Source organism: Kogia breviceps, chromosome 2, assembly GCF_026419965.1.
Source record: "Kogia breviceps isolate mKogBre1 chromosome 2, mKogBre1 haplotype 1, whole genome shotgun sequence".
Lineage (NCBI taxonomy): Eukaryota > Metazoa > Chordata > Mammalia > Artiodactyla > Physeteridae > Kogia > Kogia breviceps.
The window spans coordinates 112,644,412-112,671,741 of record NC_081311.1 but is presented as its reverse complement, the minus strand read 5'-3'; the positions used below and the strand labels follow the sequence as shown (position 1 = coordinate 112,671,741).

The 27,330-nt window shown below is 35.4% G+C and overlaps 1 protein-coding gene across 7 annotated transcripts in view; it reads left to right on the top strand.

Moving 5' to 3' along the window:
* The window catches only part of LRP1B (LDL receptor related protein 1B), a 1,895,525-nt gene that overhangs the window by 1,227,405 nt on the left and 640,790 nt on the right, over nucleotides 1–27,330 (top strand). The gene's annotated exons all lie outside the window — the stretch shown is intronic.

The following is a 27,330-nucleotide window of genomic DNA, read 5'->3' as shown; positions in this document are numbered from 1 at the left end:
GTCACTGTGCAGTATATTGGGAAGAGAGGGAATAGTGTATAATAAAGGATAAACCATCTGCTTTGAGCTTTTCTATTTTAAGAGAATTCAGTTCATATGGACATGTGTGTTACCTATCCCCATGTATTCCACATTTTGGTCAATAGTAATCTCTACCTTGGTTTTGTGATTTCATTTCCTCCACTCAATCCTTGTCAGAGTTAATTCCAAGCCTCACATTTCTTTTTCTTTCTTTTTTGTTTCTTTTCCCCAGGGTACCGTGGCCATTCTGTGTAATATCAGCTCATTCTTTTATACCTCTTACCTGACTCTTCCCCATCATGATATATGTCATAACATATGGAAATCTCATTCCAATGCAAATGATGTTCCCATTATCATTAGCATACTTTTGTTTGAGACTTATAATACTCAAATGACAAGCTCTTTCTCAAAGAGGATACATTTTCTCCTTTTCTCCCTCTTCCAGTGTAGAGTAAGCAGATCTTCCACTTCCTTGGCATTTCTGGTCTTATGGACCACACTTCAAGACTTATTTTAAATTCATGTGGTATTGTCTTATTTTAGACTTGATTAAAAATACTCACCTCTGTGGTTGAAAAACTCTATGTGTTTCCTGTGTCTTTCTTCAATATTTGGCCTTAATTCTCCCTTGAAACTATTTCTTCTACCAAAATGTCCTCATTGGTAAAATTTTCTGTGCTGTCTCTCTGACTTACTCTGATTAAATCTAGTTATCTTTCCAGAAACTAGAAATTTCTCACTATTAATTTTCTTATATAATTGATCCTTCTTTGTCACATTGGATTTTCTACACACCCTAAATTATGTGAGCAGTCACCTTAACCCTTTCCTATTACCCTTAGCTCCTCTACTCCTTTCATCCTACAGACCTGCAAAGCATGAGAACATTAAAGGGAGAAAACAGCTTAGTCATTTTTGTGCCTAATATATATTCAATAAATATACTGGATTTAACTAAATTGAAATAAGGCAAGAAATCATGATTCTGACCAGAATATGCCACTAGTCCAATAAAAAAGATACTCTTCTCTAAGACATAGAGATTGCCAACAAACACATGAAAGGATGGTAAACATCACTAATCATTAGATAAATTCAAATCAAAACCACAATGAGGTATCACCTCACACCGGTCAGAATGACCATCATCAAAAAAATCTACAAACAATAAGTGCTAGAGAGGGTGTGGAGAAAAGGGAACCCCCTTGTACTGTTGGTGGGAATGTAAACTGATACAGCCACCATGGAGAACAGTATGGAGGTTCCTTAAAAAAACTAAAAATAGAGCTACCATATGACCCAGCAAGCCCACTACTGGGCATATACCCTGAAAAAACCATAATTCAAAAAGACACATGCACCCCAATGTTCATTGCAGCACTATTTGCAATAGCCAGGACATGGAAGCAACCTAAGTGTCCATTGACAGATGAATAGATAAAGAAGATGTGGCACATATATAGAATGTAATATTACTCAGCCATAAAAAGAAATGAAATTGAGTTATTTGTAGTGAGGTGGATGGACCTAGAGTCTCTCATACAGAGTGAAGTAAGTCAGAAAGAGAAAAACAAATACAGTATGCTAACATATATATGGAATTTTAAAAAAAAGGTTCTGATGAACCTAGGGACAGGACAGGAGTAAAGACGCAGACGTAGATAATGGACTTGAGGACACAGGGAGGGGGAAGGGTAAGCTGGGACAAAGTGAAAGAATAGCACTGACATATATACACTACCAAATGTAAAATAGATAGCTAGTGGAAGCAGCTGCATAGCACAGGGAGATCAGCTTGGTGCTTCGTGACCACCTAGAGGGGTGGAATATGGATGGTGGGAGGGAGACGCAAGAGGGAGGGGATATGGGGATATACATATGCATATAGCTGATTCACTTTGTTATACAGCAGAAACTAGCACAACATTGTAAAGCAATTATACTCCAATAAAGATGTTAAAAAAGAAAAACCCAAAAAAGGAAAAAAAAGAAATATCAAAATAATAAAAGTAAAAGAGGAGTCCTTCATGGAAAAAAAAAGATATTCTTCTCTGAAACCTTCCATCAGTATGGAGGAGTATCTAGTCATAAATACTTATGGGATTGGTTTTAATTGTTATAATTGCAAAAATGTGTACTTATATGGTTTTGTACCCACATTTTTCGGTCTTTTGTGGGAACTTTAATTTTTATGTTTGGAAAAATTTAAATGAATTGGACTATGAAAAATGGCCTGGGTCTATGTATTATATTTTTCCCTCCCTCAAAATGGAATAATTTTATTTCATTTAATAACTGTCTGATTTACACACGTTGTCATGATCCCTAGGAAATTCATAGAAAGGGAAGAAACATGATACTTCTGAGTTTTCCTGACAATTTCATATATATAGAAAGAAAGTGAGACATTCAGTGTAACTCATTTGGTTGAGGGGGGATTTTCTTGACATCTTTACTTAAAAGATGATTTATATGTGACTTCTCCACTTCACATAAAATAAGGAAGTTTTTACTATATGGATCTAATGTAACATTTTCCCAGAATTCAGGGCAGATATTCTAGTTTCTAGTCTACAAGAGAGAATGCCACCTATGATGAGAACTTGCTATTTCCTAAAGGAAATTCAGTCAGTTTCCAAACTTGAGAATGATCAGACAACATTCTACTTTTCCCCATTGTAAGGATCACTGAGCATATAACAATCGTTATCCATCTTGTTTATCTGCTTCAGTGAATTAATGCTTTCACTGCTGGGGGGTGGAGGTAGGAAGATGCAGAAATCTACTGACTGTTTTGTTCCCAAGGGTAGAATTACAATGAAAATGGTGACAAAGGTTCAGCTTTAACACAAATACAATAATAGCCCCCTGTTTTCTGGTGAATAATAATGTGAGGTTCATGAAAACTAATACATTTTAAAAATACATGACTTTCAGTTTTATAAAATTGAAATGTATGTCTCACAAATTAAAGAAATAAAGGTTAGAAATATTCTTTGAAGTTATCTAATCCTCCAAGTAGGAAATTAATTAAAGTTTTAACACCAGTTTTCTTACAAGTGAGCATTCATTATACGTATAAGTTTCCAGTTTGGTTATTGGACACTTAGAATTTTTTTAAAAGAAAATCTACTTTAGAATTTTTTTGTGTGTCTAATGTTGTTGTTATATGGTATTAAGAAGAAACAAATCAAAGAGTAAACATATGAAATAAAGGAGCACTAGTGGGTATTTTAAATCTAATTTTTTTTTATGGTATAAGAACTTAGAGTTAATGGCATGGCCTTGAGAGTCCAACTGCCTGGGTTCAAATCCTATCCCTATGAGTTATTAATTGTATGATGTTGGGCAGTTTACCTAACCTCTCGGTGCCTCAGTTTCCTCATCTTGAGATAATAGTATTTACATCATAACATCTAGTAAACATGAGTTAATCATCATTTAATATAATCATATCAAACATGAGTTATTATGTGAAAAGATCTTAGAATGGTGTCTCATACATAATCAGTGCCTTGTGTTTATATATGTTAACTGTTAAAAAGTAACAGTTGTTGTGATCATATCATTTTCCTAGCCTCCTTTTGTTGAAATTTAGGTTACATTACTGTTTTAAGACAGTTTTGAACTGTCTTTCTCATATGTAAATAATTCATAATGGCCTTAATATCATACTTTTATAAACATATCAATTTTTAAATGAAAAATGCCAATAAAAATGTGAAACACAATCTGGAGGAGAGCAATATGATTGATTTATCAAGAGAATCCAGGTGCAGTTGAATGAGTATATTATCAAATCTCTTTTCTCCACATTCAGGTTACCATCTATCACCACTCCTCATACACTAGTGCATGACATAAAAATTATGGTTATGTTAGTAAAAGGGATGTTTAAAAGTTTATTTAACATCGTAAAATAATATTTGCTCATTACCAGTAAGTTATAGAATGTAGAAAAACAGGGAACATAAAAAATGTAAACCTATTTTTCCAGCTCCAAGAGCAACAAATATTTCCATGTTGTTTCCTCTGGTTATTTCAACAGAGGTATTGAATAACACAATAATAAACAAAACTTTCACTATCTGTTGATGAACTACTACGTGCCATTTAGGTTTTACTTTTTTTTCCTAATCATCAGAGCTATCAAACAAGGTAGTTATTCCCACTTTCTATGAGGAAGCTGCAGCTCAGGGAAGTAAAGTAACCTGACTCAGAGTAATAAATCTCACTGAAAGGCAGGCAGTACCAGGGTTTCAATGAGCATGCCCAACTTCATAGTCCATGATTCATTCTTTGCTAAATTAAGAAAGCTTTTATATCTCTTCATATTTAATATCATGCTTTATTTTTAATTTTGTATCTTCCTTTTTACACTTAGCATTAGCAACTCTCTTGCTATCATTGATGCCTTATCTCGTTTTAAATAACTACATATTTTCACATCACATGTGAATATCAAAAATGTTCCCAATTATTTGTCTACTTTTGGACACCTAGTTTGATTTTAGTTCATTTCTATTCTGTCCTTAATAATTTTAAGGCATGTATCTATCCATAAATATCATTTTCCATATTTTATAGTCTTGGATTTTATTGTTGCTGTTAACAAGTTATATAATCTTTTGTAGTTGCCAGAAACAAATACATGAACATAAGTCCTTCCAAGAAGCAATAGCATCACTGAACCCCAATGAAAATTAGATCATTGTCTTTCTTATATTATTTCTATATTTATTTTTAAATCTATTTTCTTTGCAACTATACAATACAGTATTATTAACTATAATCATCATGCTGTATATTACATCTCCATGACTTATTTACTTTATAACTGGAGGTTAGTACATTTTGACCTTCTTCATCTATTTCAGTGGGCAAACCCCGCCTCCCCCCTGCCACTCACACCCATCTCCAGCAACTACCAATCTGTTAGACTGTTCTGTTCTCTGTATCTATGAGCTTGGTGTTTTTGTTTTTGTTTTTTAAATTCCACATATAAGTGATATCATACAGTATTTGCCTTTCTCCATCTGACTTATATCACTTAGCATAATGCCCTCAAGGTTCATCCATGTTGCCAGAAATGGCAGGATTTCTGTCATTTTTATGAATAATATTACATTATACACACACACACACACACACACACACACACACATGCACATCCCACATCTTCTGTATCCATTCCTCCATCGATGGACCCTTAGGTTTTTTCCATCTCTTGGCTATTGTAAATAATGTTGTAATGAACATAGGGGTGTATATATCTTTTCAAGTTGGTCTTTTCATTTTCTTTAGATAAATATCCAGAAGTAGAATTGCTAGATCGTATGGTAGTTCTATTTTTAAATTTTTGAGGAACTTCCATGCTATTTTCCATAGTGATTGCACTAGTTAACATGCCCACCAACAGTGCACAAGGGTTCCCTTTTGTCCACATCCTCACCAACACTTGTTATTTCTTGTCTTTTTTATAATAGCTATTCTGGTGTGAGGTAATATTTCATCTGGCTTTGATTTTTCAGTTCCCCAATGATTAGTGATTACGAGCACCTTTTCATATGCCTGTTGGCCATCTGTATGTCTTTCTTAGAAAAATGGCTATTCAGAGCCTCTGCCCATTTTTAAATCAGATTATTGTCTGTTTGATATTGAGTTCTATGAGTTCTTTATATATTTTGGATATTAACCCCTTATCAGATATATGACTTGCAAATATTTTCTCCCCTTCAGTAGTATGCCCTTTTGTTTTGTTGGTGGTTTCCTTTGCTAAGCAGAAGCTTTTTAGTTTGGTGTAGTCCCATTTGTTTATTTTTACTTTTCTTGCCTTTGATTTGGTGCCAAACCCAAATATTTCTAGTCATAGAAGTGACACTTAGGCTTTATGTATTAGCCATGAAGTTATGATATTAAAGTGAAGATGATATTAAAGAGGGGGAAATTGGAGATAAGGCAGGTGGTTTGGATATATAATATCTCCTGTGCCAAAAAAGTAAGGCAAGAAGGTCTAGAGTAAAGTAGGAAGGACACAAAGTAATAGTTTTATTATGACAGCAACTGTAGGGACCAAGGACAAAAATTTGAATATGAAATACTAGGAAATTCAGAACTAGAATTTTATATACATTGTATTATAATTTAGTGTAATCACATTGTATCTCCATATGCTTTGGAAGATATATATTCACTCTATTCCATTAATTGGACTGATAACTGGGCACTCTAACCTAAATTTTTAATTTTCTGTATCTTGTATATATTGGGAATTTATAGCATGTAGTTGATACTTATGGCCATTTACTGAATAAATACATGGGGGAGAATGTTGTTTCCTTAGCATAGAGAGAAGTTCCATAAATAAACATATTTGTTACTTTTTTAATGAGCAAGAACATCAAAATTTTAGGTTTCCCTTTAAGGTAAAAATGAATAATTTACCTTTATGAAGCCATCTAGTCTAAATATATTTTAATCAGAAAAACACAGTTATTAATTGAATAAATTTTGAGTATATTAAAAAACAACACAAAAACATCATAAAGCTTTTATGATAAACCCTTCTTGAGCCATATGTTAGTTTCTGTTTGGATAATGAGATCTGGTCTTGCATGATTAAGCACTAGTAAAAATGGTTTCATCATCACGACTTTGTAAAAATAAGAAAGGTACACACATATCATGTTTTATTTAGTGTTTTATAGGTATTACTCTCAATCTGCACAAAGATTTGCAGAAAAAATCTTTTTCTGAGAGGCTTTCTCACTTCAAAGCCACATACCAACTATAAATCTTTGTATAATTCAGATTTTATCTGCTTCACATTCATGGTTAACACCATAAAACTATCTCAGTACTTAGAACATGTATGGTTATTTAATATTTTCCTAATTCTGTTTTAGTTACCCATGTAGATAATAAAATATTTGAGTAAAGGAGTATCATTTATTTACTTGTGTTAACTACAGAGTCTAGCTAAGCCCTTTATAAAAACAATATTAATAATTATAATTATATCACCTAACACTAATTTTCATTGTAATTCCATGAAGATGATTATTAGCAATCCAGTTTTACAGATAAAGAACCTAAGGCAGAGAAATTCTAGGTAATCTGTTCAAGGTCTAATAGCCACCGGATGATTGCCCAGTTATCTGACCTCAGGGAGCGTGACCCCAGAGCTCTTGCCTAAACCACTGTGCTCTACAGGCAGAAGACTGAGTTCTTGTTTATTGAGATTTTCCTTGGAATTGTTATATCAAATCTCCAGATGGCAGTAGAGAGTCAAGTGTTACTGACAACATTCACATGGGACAAACTAATTCTTAGCTTCTTGGAGTTTGTAGTCTAGAAGGAAAACAGACTAAATTAACAACTAGGATCAATTAATTATTATTATTGTGGACATATTTTTAAAATAAGAGTATAGTAAATATATTTTTTAAAGTAGCATCGTGTGGTCCTCAAAGGTCCTTGGGCTTAGCTTAATTCAATTCCTTCCTCTGTCACTCACTAGCCTTGTTACCTGAGGCAAATTAATTAACTTCTGGGTTCTTATTTCTTCATTTGCAGGTTAGAGCAGCTAGAAGTAAGGAGGGAATAAATGGGAAACAAGATTGGGTTGGAATCAAACCATGGTGGGACTTAAAAAGTCCTCTTACAAAGAAATTTCTATTTTTATCCTTTAGGATAAGTGGTTCCAGGGATGTCAAACTTAAACGTGCATCAGAATTACTGGAGGGATCATTAACTCACATATTTATGGCATCTACCCAAGATATTCTGATTCAGTTGGTCTGGGGTATGACTTGAGGTTTTGCATCTTTAACAAATCCCATGGAATGCTGATGCTGCCTTACGAACCACTGCCCTAAAGGAAGGAGAAAAACATTAAAAGTATTTGGTCAATGGAGTGAAAAGAGCAGATGTGCATGCTGAAACTTGACTTCATCTGTACAAGGGGTGGACTGGAGAGAGACAGAACTACAGTAGGAGACTGAAAGGATGCTACTTCAGTAGATCAGGAGATAGCTGATACCAGGACAGAGAGAATGGTAGAGTTGAGATATACTTAGAGGCAGTAAGTAAAACATAGTGATAGAGACTTGTGGAGTAGGGGAGTTTGGGGAGAAAAGGAAAATTTGGGATGTCTTTATTTTTTGGTTTCTGTAATTGGTTTCACCATCAAAATACGACATAGATACCACATAAAGGAGAGGTCAGCAAAATTTTTCTGTGGAAGGCCAGATGGTAAGTGTTTGAGGCCCTATGGGCCATATGGTTTTTGTTGAACTACTCAGCTTGGCTGAGGTAGCATAACAGCAGTCATATGAAAAATGAATGAGCATCGCTGTGTTTCAATAACATTTTATTTATGGACAATGAAATGTAAATTTCATATAATTTTCATGTATTATGAAATGTTATTCTTTATTTTTTTCCTATAATTTAAAAAAGTAACTCATAGAACAGTATTAGCCTGCAGACCAAAGTTTACTGACAACTGATTTAAAGGATAAACTGAAAACTTACACTTTGGATATATGGAATTTTAGGTACCTCTGGGACATAGTTGAGTATGTATAGTTGAGTATTCAGGGTTATAAAGGCAAGAAGAGTTTGGGCTGGAGCTAGAGCTTTTGTAGTCATTCAATTGTAGGTTGAAGACAAGAAAACAAATGAGATTTCCTAAGAATATTACAGAAAATGAGAAAAGGACAGGGACAGAACCCTGCAGAAAACTAACATTCAAGAGAAAGGCAAGAAGGATGCTGAGAAGAGGGTGGCCAAGGGATTCCAGAACCAAAAGAGAGCACAGTCAAAAAAAGTAAGAGAAGAGTTTCAAGATGACAGTGGCCAAAAATGTTAACTCTTGCAGAGAAGTCAAGAAAGATAAAGACATACAGCACAGTATTCATTAGATTTGGCAACCTGGAGGAGGGTCAGCTGTAATTTTATTTACAACAATTTCAGTGGAGTTGTTTGCATATGTCCTATTGATCCTAAGTATGTCTGAGGCTAGATATTAGTATAAATGTCCAAGTCTTTTTACTAAAAAATATAACTTATTAAACAATAGTACTATATTCTTAAGTAACAAAATGTAAATACAAAGAAAGACAACCTTCATAGCAATCAGCTTAGGAGACATAGTAATCGAGAGGAAGATTCTGGAGCCAGACTTGTTCACATTCTAGCTTCGTCATATCCTGACAGCATGATCATTATCTATCTTAATTTCTTCAAATATAAAATTTAATAGTTTAATAAAAATGCATTAGTCTCTTAAAAGCACAGAAGATACCTGGCAAATAGTGAGCATGGTATAAGTGTTGTTAAGTAAATGATAGAAAGACAGACAGATGGATGGACGGATGGATAGATAGATATAGACAGATGGACAATTCTCTTAGTTACTTTGTTTTACTTTTCATCATCCCTCCCCTCACCTTATAAAGGAAGTTGTTTGTAAACATGGAGAAAGTGTGAGTTTCTTCTTCAGTATGCACACCTTTTCCCATCCAGTGGGTTCGCCCTCTTTTTCTGTGTCCTCTCCTGGAGCAAAGATTTTTTTTTTTAACTAATTTATTTTTTTGAATTATAGTTCACAATATTATATTAGTTTTAGGTGTATAACATAGTGATTTGACATTTATAAAATATATTAAAAATTGGTCACCACAATAAGGCTATCTGTCACCATACAAATTTATTAAAATATGTATGGCTATATTCTAGATAATATATTTTACACCCAATGACATATAACTTATAACTGTACCTCTTAATGCCCTTCACCTATTTTGTCCAACCCCCTGCTCCTGGACCTCTAGCAACCATCACTTTGTTCCCTATATCTATGACTCTGTTTCTGTTTTGTTTTGTTTGTCTTTATATTTTATTTTTTAGATTCTACATATCGTAATTTGTTTCTCTGACTTATTTGACTGAGATCAATACAATATCTTCTAAGTCCATCCATGTTGTTGCAAATGAGAAGATTACATTATTTCTATTACTGAGTCATATTCCATTTTGTATATATACCACATCTTCTTTATCCATTCATCTACTGATGGGCACTTAGGTTGCTTCCATATCTTGGCTATTGTAAATAATGCTGCCATGAACATAGGGGTGTATATATCTTTCTGAACTAATGTTTTTATTTTTTTGAGTAAACACCTAGAATTAGAATTACTGTATCATATGGTAGTTTTCTTTTATATTTTTTGAGGAACTTTCATACTGTTTTCCATAGAGGTTGCACCAATTAACATGCCTGAAAACAGCTCATGGGGGTTACCTTTTGTTTACATCCTCACCAACACTTTTTACTGCTTGTCTTTTTGATAATAGCCATTCTGACAGGTATGAAGTGATATCTCATTGTGGTTTTGATTTGCATTTCCCTGATGATTAGTGATGTTGCACACCTTTTCATGTACCTGTTGGCCATCTGCATGTGTTCCTTGGAAAAATGTATATTCACATCTTCTGCCCATTTTACAATCAGATTGTTGGTTTGATATTGAGTTCTATGAGTTCTTTATATACTTTTGATATTAAACCTTATCAGATATATGACTTGCAAATATTTCCTCTCATTTGATAGGTTGCCTTTTTGTTTTGTTGATAGTTTCCTTTGTTGTGCAGAAGGTTTTTAATTTGATATAGTCCCATTTGTTTATTTTTGCTTTTGTTGCCATTGCCTGAGGCGACAGATGCAAAAAAAAAAAATTGCTGAACCCAAAGTCAAAGCGCACACTGCATATATTTTCTTCTAATAGTGTTATGATTTCAGGCTTTACATTTAACTTTTTAATCCATGTTGAGGTGATTTCTGTTTATGGTGTAAGAAAGTGGTCCCATTTCATTCTTTTCCAAATGGCTGTCCAGTTTCCCCAAAACCACTTATAGAAGTGATTGTCTTTTCCCCACTGTATATTCTTGGCTTCTTTGTTGTAAGTAAATTGACCATATGAGTGTGGGCTTATTTCTAAGCTCTTCATTCTATTCCATTGATCTCAAGGTCTGTTTTGTGCCAGTACCATACAGTTTTGATTACTATAAATTTGTAGTATAGTTTGAAATCAGGGAGTGTGATACTTTTAGCTTTATTCTCTTTTCTTGAGATTGCTCTGTTTGAGGTCTTTTTTGGTCTCATACAAATTTTAGGACTATTTGTCCCACTTCTGTGAAAAATGTCATTGGTATTTTGATAGAGGTTGCATTGAAATTGTATACTGCTATGGATAGTATGGACATTTTATCAATATTCTTCCAATCCATGAGCATGGTATATCTTTCTATGTATTTGTGTCATCTTCAGTTTCTTTCATCAGTGTCTTATAGTTCTCATGGTACAGGTTCTTTACTTCTTTGGTTAAGTTTAGATCTAGGTATTTTATTATTTTTGATACAATTGTAAATGAGATTGTTTTCTTAAATTCTCTTTCTGCTAGTTTGTTATTAGTATATAGAGAGAAAGATTTGGGTATATTAATTTTGAATCCTACAACTTTACTGAATTCATATGAGTTCTAATTGTCTTTTGGTGGAATCTGTAGGGTTATACTATATATAAGTATATATATGTATGTATGTATATATATACACATATATGTCTATATATTACTACATATAACTAAATTCTATATATATAATAGAAATACTATACATGTAGTGTATTACTATATAAACATATATATAGTTATAGACTATACATAGTATCATACCATCTGCAAATAGTGACAGTTTTACTTCTTCCTTTTCAACTTGAATATTTTTATCTCTTTTCCTTGTCTGATTGCTGTGGCTAGGACTTCCAATATTATGTTGAATAAAAGTGACAATAGTGGGCATCCTTGTCTTAACTCCTGATCTTAGGGGAAAAACTTTTAGCCTTACACCCATTGAGTATTGTGTTAGCTGTGGTTTTGTCATATATGGCTTTTATTATATTGAGGTATGTTCCCTCTATACCCACTTAGTTGAAAGTTTTTATCATAAATAGATATTGAATTTTGTCAAGTGCTTTATCTGCATCTATTGAGATGATCATTTGATTTTTATCTTTCATTTTGTTAATGTGAAATTTTATATTGATTGAGTTTACAGTTATTGAACCATTCTTGCAACCCTAGGATAAATCCTACTTGATCAAGGTGTATAATTCTTTTAATATATTGTTGAACTCAGTTTGTTAATACTTTTGAGGATATTTCCATGATCATCAAGGATATTGGCCTGAAATTTTCTTTTTTTATAGTGTCTTTATCTGGTCTGGTAATCTGTCTTTATCTTGGTCAGGGTAATGTTGGACTCATAGAATGAATTTGGAAGTGTTCTTTCCTCTTCATTTTTTTTTGAAATAGTTTGTGGTGGAAGTTATTAACTTTTTAAATGTTTGGTAGAATTCTCCTGTGAAGCTGTCCTGTCCTGGAGTTTTGTTTTTTGGGAGGTTTTTTATTACTGGTTCACTTTCATTACTAGTGATTGGTCTATTCAAATTTTCTATTTCTTCCTGGTTCAGTCTTAGAAGATTGCATGTTTCTGGGAATTTATCCATTTTTTTTAGGTTGTCCAATTCGTTGGTGCATAATTATTCCCAATAATCTCATGACCCTTTGTATTTCTGTGGTGTATGTTGTAACTTAACTTCTCTTCTTTCATTTCTGATATTATTTATTTGGGCATTTTCTGTTTTTATCCTGATGAGTGTGGCTAAAGGTTTATCAACTTTGCTTCTGTAATCCAAGAACCAGCTCTTAGTTTGATTGAGTTTTTCCATAAAAAAAAAATCGTCTCTATTTATTTCTACTCTGATCTTTATTTCCTTCTTTCTACCAACTTTGGGCTTTGGTTGTTTGTTTGTTTTTTTCTAGTTCCTTTAGGTATAAGGTTAGATTGTTTATTTGAAATTTTTTAATGTTTTCTAGGTAAGCCTGTGTTGTTATAAACTTCCCTTAGAACTGTTTTTGCTGTACCCCATAGATTTTTGGAATGTTTTGTTTCCATTTGTCTCAAGGTATTTTTTTATTTCCTCTTTGATTTCTTTGTTGGACCATCAACTATTCAGAAGCACATTGTTCAGCCTCCACATGTTTGTGTTTTTTCCAGTTTTCTTCTTGTAATCAACTTTTAGCTTCATATATTTTCAGTTGGAAAATATGATTTTAATTTTCTTAAATTTATTGAGACTTGTTTTTTGGCCTAACATGTGATCTATGAAGGATGTTCCTTGTGCACTTGAAAAGAATGTATATTCTGCAGTTTGGGGGTGACACATTTCTGTATATATCTATTAAGTCCATCTACACTAAACTGTCATCTATGGCCAATGTTTCCTTATTGACTTTCTGTCTGGATGGTCTATCCATTGATGAAACTGGGGTGTTAAAGTCCCCTACTATTATTGTGTTACTGTCAGTGTCTCCATTTATGTCTGTTAATATATGCTATATGTATATAGGCGCTCCTATGTTTGGTGCATAGATATGTACAAGTGTTATATCCTCTTGCTGTATTGATCTCTTTGTTGTATGTAATGTCCTTTTCCTTTTGTTACAGTCTTTGTTTTAATGTCTGTTTCATCTGATATGAGTATTGCTACTCAGCTTTTTTTTTTGTTTCCATATGCTTGGAATATCTTTTTCAATACCTTCACTTTCAGTCTGCATGTGTATTTAGATCTGAAGTGTGTCTCTTGTAGGCAGCAAACACAAGGGTCTAGGATATTTTTATCCATTCAGTCACCCTATGTCTTTTGATTGGGGAGTATTTAGTCCATTTACATTTAAAGTATTGATAGGTATGTACTTGCTGCCATTTCATTAATTGTTTTTGGGTTGTTTTTGTAGTTCTCTGTTCAAGTCTTCTTTTTTTCTCTTCCCTTGTGATTTCATGACTCCTTTAGTGCTATTTTTATATTTCTTTGTCTTGATTTTTTGTATATCTGTTATTGGCTTTCGGTTTCTAGTTACCATGTCATTCATATATAACAATATATTTATTTAGCAGTCTATTTTAAGTTGCTGGCAGCTTAGTTCAACACATTCTAAAAGCACTACATTTTTACTCCACGGCCTGATATTTTATGTTCTTGACATCACATTTTACATCTTTCTATTTTCTCTATCTCTTAACTATTGATATTTTAGATATAGATGATTTCTACTACTTTTGTATTTCAACCTTCATACTAGCTTAATAGGTTGTTTATTCACTGCCTTTACTGTATTTTGCCTTTACCTGTGAGATTCATTTTCATAACTTTCCTGTTCCTAGTATGGCCTTTTCATTTCCATTTAAAGATGTCCCTTTATCATGTCTTGTAAGGCCGGTTTAGTGGTGACAAACTCCTTTATCTTTTGCTTATCTGGGAAATTCTTTATTTCTCTTTAAATTCTTTTTTTTTTTAAATAAATTTATTTATTTATTTTTGACTGCATTGGGTCTTTGTTGCTGCACACAGGCTTTCTCTAGTTGTGGTGAGCAGGAGCTACTCTTCATTGCAGCACGCGGGCTTCTCATTGCAGTGGCTTCTCTTGCTGCAGAGCACAGGCTCCAGGCATGTGGGTTTCAGTAGTTGTGGCACGTGGGCTCTAGAGTGCAGGCTCAATAGTTGTGGCACACTGGCTTAGTTGCCCCACAGCATGTGGGATCTTCCCAGACCAGGGATCGAACCTGTGTCTCCTGCATTGGCAGGTGGATTCTTAACCACTGCACCGCCAGGGGATTTGGCCTAATCAGATGTTTTTATCTTGCTGATTTTAAGAGTCTTTCTTTATCTTTAACTTTTGACATTTTAATTATAATATATCTTATTCTGGGTCTTTTGCAGTTCATCTTGTTGAGATTCTCTGTACTTCCTGAAATTGGATGTCTGTTTCTTTAACCAGGTTAGGAAATTTTCAGCCATTTATTCTTCACATGGATTTTCTGTCTCTCTCTCTTTTCTTTTTCTGGAACCCTATAATGTGATTATTTGTATGCTTGATGTTGTTCTACAGATCCCTTAAACTATTCTCATATATATATGTATGTGTTCTTTTTCTTTCTGCTGTTCTGATTGGGTGATTTCCACTATGCTATCTTCCAGATCCCTGATCTGTTCTACATTCTCTTATTGACTGTCTATTCCCTATAATGTATTTTTGTTTTCAGTTGTTTTTTTCTGTTCTGATTTAAAAAAAAAATATTTTCTATCCCTTTGTTGAAGTACTTACTGAGTTCATCCATTCTTCTCCCAAGTTCAGTGAGCATATTTATGGCTGTGACTTTGAACTCTTTATCTGATAAATTGCTTATCTCTGTTCCATTTAGTTCTTTTTCTCATGTTTTGTCTTGATCTTTCACCTGGAAGGTATTTGTCTCCTCATTTTGCCTAACTGTACTGCTTCTCCACTGGGACTCAAAGCTAGTGAGTTTGTGTACAAGCCCTTCAAGAGCTGTCTCAGTTTCCCACAGCCCTTCGGCTCTCCTGGAAGTAAGCCCCACTGTTTTTAAAGCCAGACATTCTGGGGGCTCATCTTTCCAGTGCAGGTACTCTCTTGGTGGGGAGCTGAACTTGGAGCTTGGGCCCTTAGCTCCTCAGGGGGCACCTACACAGTTGTGGTAACCCTCCCACTTGTGGATCTGTGCTCTGAGGGTGTAGCTTCTGACCAGATGGTGTCTCTAACCATCCTACCTGTCTCATTGTGGTCTTTTCAGGCTGTTGTTCAAAGAGTAGTTTTAACAGTGAAATAACTTAAGTGCCTCCAATTGCTTCAGGAAAACATTTCTATAGAAAATGAAATTTTCTTAACATTTGTAAGAAAATTGGCTGATAATATTTTACAAAAAAAAGAAATCTAGATTCTAAACATATTAGTAATATTATTGCTGCTTTAAGAGATGAGGTATCACTTATAAAACTTGAAGAATGAGGGGTTCTATTTGGAGATATTAATATATTCAACTGCAAACATTTTTAATATAATTAATAAAAAGTTTTAAGAAAAAAATGTTATACTCTAACTATGTTTCAGTGTGGTAGAGGTGAATCTCAGATATTTTCAGGTTACTTAAATTGTTCACTTCCAAAGTTTATTATATCAAGATCTAACCACCTGTCATATAAAACACACATATTTTACATGTGTTTGCACATACCTATGCCTTCCATTCTACATATTATTAATTCTGTTAAAAAATATTGTTTGCCCTGCTGTTTTATAGTATCTTTTTCTTTCATATAATTATATACTATAAGTAGGAGATTTTTAAAATTATAATAATATTTAAATTGGACCTTAGCGTAAAATACTAATATTTCTAAGAATGGTAAGGTAGTGTGAAACAGTTAAAATGCTTCCACCTTTATTTGTTGATATCAGCAGCTTTGAAGGGGTGAGATTTCTGACTGAGGCAAAGTGAAAGGCAGGTGATAGCAAAGCAAAGAGGAATTTTTGAGATTTGAATAAACTTGTTAGGCTTCTATGAGGTCTTAGAACATTGTGCAGTACTGAGAGCCTAGTAGAAGAGAGAGGCAAAATTAGCAATGAAGAGGAGAATTAAGAGTTGAAACATGCCAAATACATGTTGCTACCTCATTCCAGCTATTAATATGAAAAACCACCATGGAACTCACTTTCTACTCTTATACCTCCTTCCTATAGACTAGCACCTAATTTAATTTCTCAGTAAATCTTTCTGTATCATCTTTAAAACATATTTTGAAGTAGTGTGTTTTGTTGGTTTACCTGAAAAACTTATTTACCATTTTTAGCATTATTTCTTTGGCAAAATATAATACAAATATCAAACAACTAAACTGTAAATGAACTTATATGCAGGCAGTAAGTTTAGCTGCATTATAAATTGCTGTTTTTAAAATATGATACAATACAGTTTACCTTGGAGCAGTGGAAAAGATTAGTAACAAAGAAATCATAAAATTCTTTCTTCCTTGGTACTGGTTGTTTGATTTACTTGCCTCAGTTGTACAAATGTAGTGGTACATTTGTACAAATGTACACATGTACTGGTACATTTGAACAATTTGTACATTTGTACAAATGTTGTATGGTTGTACAAATGTAACTGGTAGAGGAAGCAAAAGACTTCATTACAAATGTAATGAAGAGTGATTATGCACTCTTCATTCATACACATTAAGATGCAGAATCCATAATTCTAATCCAGGATCAGAACTTCTCAACCTCTGTACTTTTCACATTTGGGGACAGATAATTCTTAGTTGTGAGGGGCTTTCTTTTGCATTGTAGGAAGTTTATTAGCATCCTTAACCTCTACCCACTAAGATGCCAATAATACCCCCAGTTATGTCATTCAAAAATGTCTCTAGATATTTCCAAATATCCCCTGCGGGGCAAAATCCCCCCTCACTCCCACTGCCATTGGTTGAGAACCACTGTTTTAGATAAAAATTTTTGTGATTATTAAATCATTGTGTTAAATCTTTGATTTGCTCACACTAAGCTTAATAAAATCTAGTTAATCAGTGGAAAAAAATCATTGTAAAGGTAGAAACTTTTCTGACACAGATGTTTCTTCTTTTAAATTATACAGCAAGTGAAATAAACAGCAAGTCAGAAAGACATATCACCTCTTTAGAAAATCTGAAATTTCACTGGTATTTCAAGATACACTTCACCAATAAATATAACATGATATTACATGTTTGACTTCACTCTTTTACTGAAAAGTGTGCACAAATAAATGAAAATAGTATATGTGGCTTTAAAAAAATTTTCTCTGAAATACAGGTATCTATGGAAGAGCATATAAGATTTTTAGATATTTTCCTACTTCATAAAAATAGAATACAGTATAAAATTAATCTGTAAAATATAATTTGATAAAAGTAACTCCTGCATACCCAGTGTTGCTGGAAACTGGTGAAACTAAAGCAATAAGAATGTCTTTTACTTGCACACATTTTGTTATATGTGTGTGTTTTAAATAAGGAATTCACTCTAGTTCTTCAACATCAAATATTAAAATTACAATTTCAAGATATTTGTCAAAGGGAAAATAGGATTTAGGAGTAGTGTTTAATTGTAAGTTCCTTCTGAAATTTCATTTCAACATATTAAATTCTTTTCTAAAAGGAAAATTATAGATACATTATTTTCTTATGTTAGTAATTGTTTTTATACCAATAAAGTTCATTAACAGGATGAATATTAGTTACTATTAAAAATGACTACACAGGACAGAGAAAAATATTCCTCTTATCTAACACATTGGATCCTGACATTTTTCTGCTTTGAGCTTAGTTTTATGAGGTAAATAAATATTGTATGTATTTTATATTGCATCAACACATATATTCTATTTGAAATTACTGGATAAAATAATTGGGTTTAAAGTGTTTATTTTTTGCTGATGAAAAGTAGACTGCAATTAAACATAGTATGCATGAAATATGAAATTATCTTTAATGATATTGTTTTCTTCACAGAGCATATATCAGTCTCGTATGATTGCATAATTAACATTTGGTTCTCCAGTAAAGTATTGTAGTTTTGCATTATTTAGTCTCTTCACCTACAGCTATGAAGTGCTTTAGAAGTTTAATTTACTTTTTTAAATTTTTATTTTAGTTTTTTATTTTTTTAAACATCTTTATTTGAGTATAACTGTTTTACAATAGTGGTTAGTTTCTCCTTTACAACAAAGTGAATCAGTTATACATATACATATGTTCCCATATCTCTTCCCTCTTGCGTCACCCTCCGTCCCACCCTCCCTATCCCACCTCTCTAGGTGATCAAAAAGCACAGAGGTGAACTCCCTGTGCTATGCGGCAGCTTCCCACTAGCTATCTAATTTACATTTGGTAGTGTATATATGTCCCTGCCACTCTCTCACTTCATCACAGCTTACCCTTCCCCCTCCCCATATCCTCAAGTCCATGCTCTAGTAGGTCTGTGTTTTATTCCCATCCTACCACTAATCTCTTCATGACATTTTTTTTCTTAGATTCCATATATATGTGTTAGCATACGGTATTTGTTTTTCTCCTTCTGACTTACTTCACTCTGTATGACAGACTCCAGGTCTATCCACCTCATTACAAATAACTCAGTTTCATTTCTTTTTCTGGCTGAGTAATATTCCATTGTATATATGTGCCACATCTTCTTTATCCATTCATCTGTTGATGGGCACTTAGGTTGCTTCCATGTCCTGGCTATCGTAAATAGAGCTGCAATAAACATTTTGGTACATGACTCTTTTTGAATTATGGTTTCTCAGGGTATATGCCTAGTAGTGGGATTGCGGGGTTGTATGATAGTTCTATTTGTAGTTTTTTAAGGAACCTCCATACTGTTCTTCATAGTGGCTGTATTAATTTACATTCCCACCAGCAGTGCAAGAGTGTTCCCTTTTCTCCACACCCTCTCCAGCATTTATTGTTTCTAGAGTTTTTGATGATGGCCAATCTGACCGGTGTGAGGTGATATCTCATTATAGTTTTGATTTGCATTTCTCTAATGATTAATGATGTTGAGCATTCTTTCATGTGTTTGTTGGCAATCTGTATATCTTTTTTGGAGAAATGTCTATTTAGTTCTTCTGCCCATTTTTGGATTGGGTTGTTTGTTTTTTTTGTTATTGAGCTGCCTGAGTTGCTTATAAATTTTGGATATTAATCCTTTGTCAGTTGCTTCATTTGCAACTATTTTCTCCCATTCTGAGGGTTGTCTTTTGGTCTTGTTTATGGTATCCTTTGCTGTGAAAAAGCTTTTGAGTTTCATTAGATCCCATTTGTTTATTTTTGTTTTTATTTCCATTTCTCTAGGAGATGGGTCAAAAAGGATCTTGCTGTGATTGATGTCATAGAGTGTTCTGCCTATGTTTTCCTCTAAGAGTTTGATAGTGTCTGGCCTTACATTTAGGTCTTTAACCCATTTTGACTTTATTTTTGTGTGTGGTGTTAGGGAGTGTTCTAATTTCATACTTCTACAGGTAGCTGTCCAGTTTTCCCAGCACCACTTATTGAAGAGGCTGTCTTTTCTCCACTGTATATCCTTCCCTCCTTTATCAAAGATAAGGTGACCATAGGTGTGTGGGTTTATCTCTGGGCTTTCTATCCTGTTCCATTGATCTATATTTCTGTTTTTGTGCCAGTACCATACTGTCTTGATTACTGTAGCCTTGTAGTATAGTCTGAAGTCAGGGAGCCTGATTGCTCCAGCTCCATTTTTTGTTCTCAAGATTGCTTTGGCTATTCGGGGTCTTTTGTGTTTCCATACAAATTGTGAAATTCTTTTTTCTAGTTCTGTAAAAAATGCCAGTGGTAATTTGATAGGGATTGCATTGAATCTGTAGATTGCTTTGGGTAATAGAGTCATTTTCACAATGTTGATTCTTCCAATCCAAGAACATGGTATATTTCTCCACCTATTTGTATCATCTTTAATTTCTTTCATCAGTGTCTTATAGTTTTCTGCATACAAGTCTTTTGTCTCCTTAGGTAGGTTTATTCCTAGAGATTTTATTCTTTTTGTTGCAATGGTAAATGGGAGTGTTTTCTTAATTTCCCTCTCGGATTTTTCATCGTTAGAGTATAAGAATGCAAGAGATTTCTGTGCATTTATTTTGTATCCTGCTACTTTACCAAATTCATTGATTAGTTCTAGTAGTTTTCTGGTAGCATCCTTAGTATTCTCTATGTATAGTATCATGTCATCTGCAAACAGTGACAGCTTTACTTCTTCTTTTCCTATTTGGATTCCTTTTATTTCTTTATTTTCTCTAATTGCTGTGGCTAGAACTTCCAAAACTAGTTTGAATAAGAGTGGTGAGAGTGGGCAACCTTGTCTTGTTCCTGATCTTAGTGAAAATGGTTTCAGTTTTTCACCATTGAGAACAATGCTGGCTGTGGGTTTGTCATATATGGCCTTTATTATGTGGAGGAAAGTTCCCTGTATGCCTACTTTCTGCAGGGTTTTTATCATAAATGGGTGTTAAATTTTGTCAAAAGCTTTCTCTGCATCTATTGAGATGATCATATGGTTTTTCTCCTTCAGTTTGTTGATATGGTGTATCACGTTGATTGATTTGCGTATATTGAAGAATCCTTGCATTCCTGGGATAAACCCCACTTGATCATGGTATATGATCCTTTTTATGTGCTGTTGGATTCTGTTTGCTAGTATTTTGTTGAGGATTTTTGCATCTATGTTCATCAGTGATATTGGCCTGTAGTTTCTTTCTTTGTGACGTCTTTGTCTGGTTTTGGTATCAGGGTGATGGTGGCCTCATAGAATGAGTTTGGGAGTGTTCCTCCCTCTGCTATGTTTTGGAAGAGTTTGAGAAGGATAGGTGTTAGCTCTTCTCTAAATGTTTGATAGAATTTGCCTGTGAAGCCATCTGGTCCTGGGCTTTTGTTTGTTGGAAGATTTTTAATCACAGTTTCAATTTCAGTGCTTGTGATTGGTCTGTTCATATTTTCTATTTCTTCCTGGTTCAGTCTTGGCAGGTTGTGCATTTCTAAGAATTTGTCCATTTCTTCCAGGTTGTCCATTTTATTGGCATAGAGTTGCTTGTAGTAATCTCTAATAATCTTTTGTATTTCTACAGTGTCAGTTGTTACATCTCCTTTTTCATTTCTAATTCTATTGATTTGAGTCTTCTCCCTTTTTTTCTTGATGAGTCTGGCTAATGGTTTATCAATTTTATTTATCTTCTCAAAGAACCAGCTTTTACTTTTATTGATCTTTGCTATTGTTTCCTTCATGTCTTTTTCATTTATTTCTGATCTGATCTTTATGATTTCTTTCTTTCTGCTAAATTTGGGATATTTTTGTTCTTCCTTCTCTAATTGCTTTAGGTGCAAAGTTAAGTTGTTCATTCGAGATGTTTCCTGTTTCTTAAGGTAGGATTGTATTGCTATAAACTTCCCTCTTAGAACTGCTTTTGCTGTATCCCATAGGTTTTGGGTCATCGTGTCTCCATTGTCATTTGTTTCTAAGTACTTTTTGATTTCCTCTTTGATTTCTTCAGTGATCACTTCGTTATTAAGTAGTGTATAGTTTAGTCTCCATGTGTTTGTATTTTTTACAGATCTTTTCCTGTAATTGATATCTAGTCTCATAGCGTTGTGGTCAGAAAAGATACTTGAAACGATTTCAGTTTTCTTAAATTTGCCAAGGCTAGATTTGTGACCCAAGATATGATCTATCCTGGAGAATGTTCCATGAGCACTTGAGAAAAATGTGTATTCTGTTGTTTTTGGATGGAATGTCCTATAAATATCAAGTAAATCCATCTTGTATAATGTAACATTTAAAGCTTGTGTTTCCTTATTTATTTTCATTTTGGATGATCTGTCCATTGGTGACAGTGGGGTGTTAAAGTCCCCTACTATGATTGTGTTACTGTCGATTTCCCCTTTTATGGCTGTTAGTATTTGCCTTATGTATTGAGGTGCTCCTATGTTGGGTGCATAAATATTTACAATTCTTATATCTTCTTCATGGATCGATCCCTTGATCATTAGGTAGTGTCCTTCTTTGTCTCCTGTAATAGTTTTTATTTTAAAGTCTATTTTGTCTGATATGAGAATTGCTACTCCAGCTTTCTTCTGATTTCCATTTGCATGGAATATCTTTTTCCATCCCCTCACTTTCAGCCTGTAAGTGTCCCTAGGTCTGAAGTGGGTCTCTTGTAGACAGCATATATATGGGTCCTGTTTTTGTATCCATTCAGCCAGTCTGTGTCTTTTGGTGGGAGCATTTAATCCATTTACATTTAAGGTAATTATTGATATGTGTGTTCCTATTACCATTTACTTAATTGTTTCAGTTTGTTCTTGTAGGTCTTTTCCTTCTCTTATGTTTCTTACTTAGAGAAGTTCCTTTAGCATTTGTTGTAAAGCTGGTTTGGTGGTGCTGAACTCTCTCAGCTTTTGCTTGTCTTAAAGGTTTTAATTTCTCCATCAAATCTGAATGAGATCCTTGCTGGGTAGAGTAATCTTGGTTGTAGGTTTTTTTTTTCTTCCTCACTTTAAATATGTCCTGCCACTCCCTTCTGGCTTGTAGAGTTTCTGATGAAAGATCAGATGTTAACCTTATGGGGATTCTCTTGTGTGTTATTTGTTGTTTTTCCCTTGCTGCTTTTAATATGTTTTCTTTGTATTTAATTTTTGACAGTTTGATTATTATGTGTCTTGGCGTGTTTATCCTTGGGTTTATCCTGTATGGGACTCTCTGTGCTTCCTGGGACTTGATTGACTATTTCCTTTCCTATATTAGGGAAGTTTTCAACTATAATCTCTTCAAATATTTTCTCAGTCCCTTTCTTTTTCTCTTCTTCTTCTGGGACCCCTATGATTTGAATGTTGGTGTGTTTAATGTTGTCCCAGAGGTCTCTGAGACTGTCCTCAGTTCTTTTCATTCTTTTTTTCTTTATTCTGCTCTGCAGTAGTTATTTCCACTATTTTATCTTCCAGGTCACTTATCCATCCTTCTGCCTCAGTTATTCTGAGGCAGAGTTATTCCTCTTCATTTCTTCTAGGTCCTTGTTAACTGTTTCTTGCAATTTGTCCATTCTATTTCCAAGATTTTGAATCATCTTTACTATCATTATTCTGAATTCCTTTTCAGGTAGACTGCCTATTTCCTCTTCATTTGTTAGGTCTGGTGTGTTTTTATCTTGCTCCTTCATCTGCTGTGTGTTTTTCTGTCTTCTCATTTTGCTCATCTTACTGTGTTTGGGGTCTCCTTTTTGCAGGCTGCAGGTTCGTAGTTCTCTCTGTTTTTGGTGGCTGTCCCCAGTGGCTGAGGTTGGTTCAGTGGGTTGAGCAGGTTTCCTGGTTTGGGGGACGAGTGCCTGTGTTCTGGTGGATGAGGCTGGATCTTGTCTTTCTGGTGGGCAGGACCATGTCTGGTGGTGTGTATGGGGATGTTGGTAACCTTATTAGGATTTTAGGCAGCCTCTCTGCTAATGGATGGGGCTGTAGACCTGTCTTGCTCTTTGTTGGGTATAGGGTGTCCAGCACTGTTCGTTGCTGGTCCTTGAGTGAAGCTGCGTCTTGGTGTTGAGATGGAGATCTCTGGGAGATTTTTGCCGTTTGATATTACATGGAGCTGAGAGGTCTCTTGTGGACCAGTGTCCTGAGGTTGGTTCTCCCACCTCAGAGACACAGCCTTGACACCTGGCTGGAGTGCCAAGAGCCTTTAATCCACACGGCTCAAAATAAAAGGGAGAAAAAAATAGAAAGGCAAGAAAGGAAGGAAGGAAGGAAACAGGAAGGGAGGGAAGGAAGGAAGAAAGGAAGGGAGGAAGGAAGGAGGGAATAAGGGATGGAAGGGAGGAAGGAAGGAAGGAGGGAAGTAGGAAAGAAAGGAGGGAAGAAAGGAAGAAAGAAAGGAAGAAGACAAAATAAAGTAGGGTAAAATACAGTTATTAAAATAAAAAATAATTATTAAGAAGAAAAATTTCTATTAAAGAAAAAAAAAAAAAACCGGGTCGGTCTAACCCTAGGACAAATGGTGAAAAGAAAGCTATACAGACAAAATCTCACACAGCAGCACACACATACACACTCACAAAAGAAAAAAGGGGAAAATAATAGTATATCTTGCTCCCAGAGTCCACCTCCTCAACTTGGGATATTTCGCTGTCTATTCAGGTTTTACACAGATGCAGGGCACTTCAAGTTGGCTGTGGAGCTTTAACCCGCTGCTTCTGAGGCTGCTGGGAGAGACCACCCCCTCTCTTTGTTCGCACAGCTCCTGGGGTTCAGCTTTGGCCTTGGCCCCGCCTCTGCGCATAGGTCGTCCGAGGGCGTCTGCCCTTCACTCAGACAGGACGGAGTTAAAGGAGCAGCTGATTCGTGGTCTCTGGCTCACTCAGGCCAGGGGGAGGCAGGGTCACGGAGGCGGGGCGAGTCCGCGACGTCAGAGGCCGGCGTGATGCTGCACCGGCCCGAGGCACACCACGCGCCGCTCGTTCTCCCGGGGAAGCTGTCCCTGGATCCCGGGACCCTGGCAGTGGCGGGCTGCACAGGCTCCCGGGAGGGGCGGTGTGAAGAGTGACCTGTGCTCACACACAGGCCTCTTGGTGGCGGCAGCAGCAACCTTAGCATCCCACACCCGTCTCTACTGTCCGTGCCGACAGCCGCGGCTCGCGCCCGTTTCTGGAGCTCCTTTACGCGGTGCCCTTAATCTCCTCTCCTCGCGCCCCAGGAAGCAAAGAGGCAAGAAAAAGTCTCTTGTCTCTTCGGTAGCTCCGTGCCCGTTTCTGGAGCTCCTTTAAGCAGCGCGATTAAACCCCTCTCCTCACGCACCAGGAGGCAAAGAGGGAAGAAAATGTCTCTTGCCTCTTTGGCAGCTCCAGACTTCAACTGGACTCCCTCCGGGCTAGCTGTGGTGCACTAACCCCTTCAGGCTGTTTTCACTCTGCCAACTCCAGACCTTTCCCTGGGATCCAATTGAAGCCTGAGGCTCAGCTCCCAGCCCCGCCCGCCATGGCGGGTGAGCAGACAAGCCTCTTGGGCTGGTGAGTGCTGGTCGGCACCGATCCTCTGCGGAATCTCTCCGCTTTGCCCTCCGCACCCTGTTGCTGCGCTGTCCTCCGTGGCTCCGGAGCTCCCCCCTCTGCCACCCGCAGTCTCCGCCCGCGAAGGGGCTCCTAGTGTGTGGGAACCTTTCCTCCTTCACGGCTCCCTCCCACTGGTGCAGGTCCCGTCCCTATTCTTTTGTCTCTGTTTATTCTTTTTTCTTTTGCCCTGCCCAGGTACGTGGGGAGTTTCTTGCCTTTTGGGAGGTCTGAGGTCTTCTGCCAGCGTTCGGTGGGTGTTCTATAGGAGAAGTTTCACGTGTAGATGTATTTCTGATGTATCTGTGAGGAGGAAGGTGATCCCCGCGTCGTACTCTTCCGCCATCTTCTCACTCCCCCCTAATTTACTTTTGAAATTTTAGATTGTTGCCTTTTTAGAACATGTACACACATACATTGATTAGTATGCATATGAATCCAAATGTCTTTAAGACTAACACAATAATAGATGCCATAGAAATTTTAGGAAAAACGATATGTATGTTGATAAGTCATAGTTCCTGCCAGCATAGAATTTGACAAACTAAGGCCCTCAGGCTAACTTCAGCCTTCTGCCACTTTTGCAAATAAAATTTATTTAAGCATAGCTATACTTATTGATTCACATATCGTTTCATGGCTGCTTTTTGCTGCAATAGCAAAGTTGAATAATTGCTAGGAAGAGCATAAGGGCTGCAAAGGTGAAAATATTTACTATCTGGCCTTCTACAGAAAAAAAACGTGTCTACCCATGATTTACCTAGAGAAACCACGGTATACTGATATAAAATATATGAATATATGTCACAGACAATTAGAAAATAAGATAGTAAACAATAAATGTCTAATGCCTTGTATAGTAATAATTAAAACTAATATTTAGTGATGGAATAAATCAGCATTAGCTGGCTTCATTAGAAATGAAGAAAATGTTTTGTGAAAGAAAACTGACTTGAGCTGACTCATGAAGGAAGGATAATGAAATTCTACAGAAAGAAAAGTACCTTATGTGGAAGTGGAAAAGGACAAGCTATAGATATTCAGAGAACAATAAGGAGTTCTTTTTAGCATGTGCATAATGTATATGTAGAAGGAAAGTGATGAGGCTAGAAGATAAGATGGTATCTTAGAAAGAGAGATTGTTATATTTTTGGCAGTACCATAGAATACCAGTTACATGGTTGTAGTGGTTACTCAAAAGTGATGAACTAAAACTTTATGTTGGAAGAGGAAAGATAAAAATGGAAAGAAAGGAGCATGTAATAGGGGAAGTCTGATAATACTTGACAACTTATTAAATATGGTAGTGAAAGAAAAGTAAAAAATGCGAGATGTAAAAAATACTTTGAAGTTAAAATTTTGTGAGTTTAGAAGACATGACATCTTTAATAAGAAACAGTGGATCAGGATTAAAAAAAAAAAAAGCTGAACGGAAGAAGAGCAGCAAGTAAGCCAATGTGGCTAGTGCTAAGTAATCTTGCGGGAAGTGGTAGCAGGTAAGATTTGAGACTTTGTGAGGTAGCTAGTAAGAAGCTATCCAAGATTTTTAAGCAAGGCAGCTATATGATCATGTCTGTATTTTAGAAAAAGAACTGTAGGCAATGGGAAGAGACTGAAAATCAAGAGATTATTTAAGAAGTTAGAGCAGCAATCCAAGCAAGAGATGGAGAGAACCTAAATTGAGCCAGTCACCATAGAATTGGAGAGAATGGTGTATGGGTTTAGAGTACAGACTCTTAAATCCTT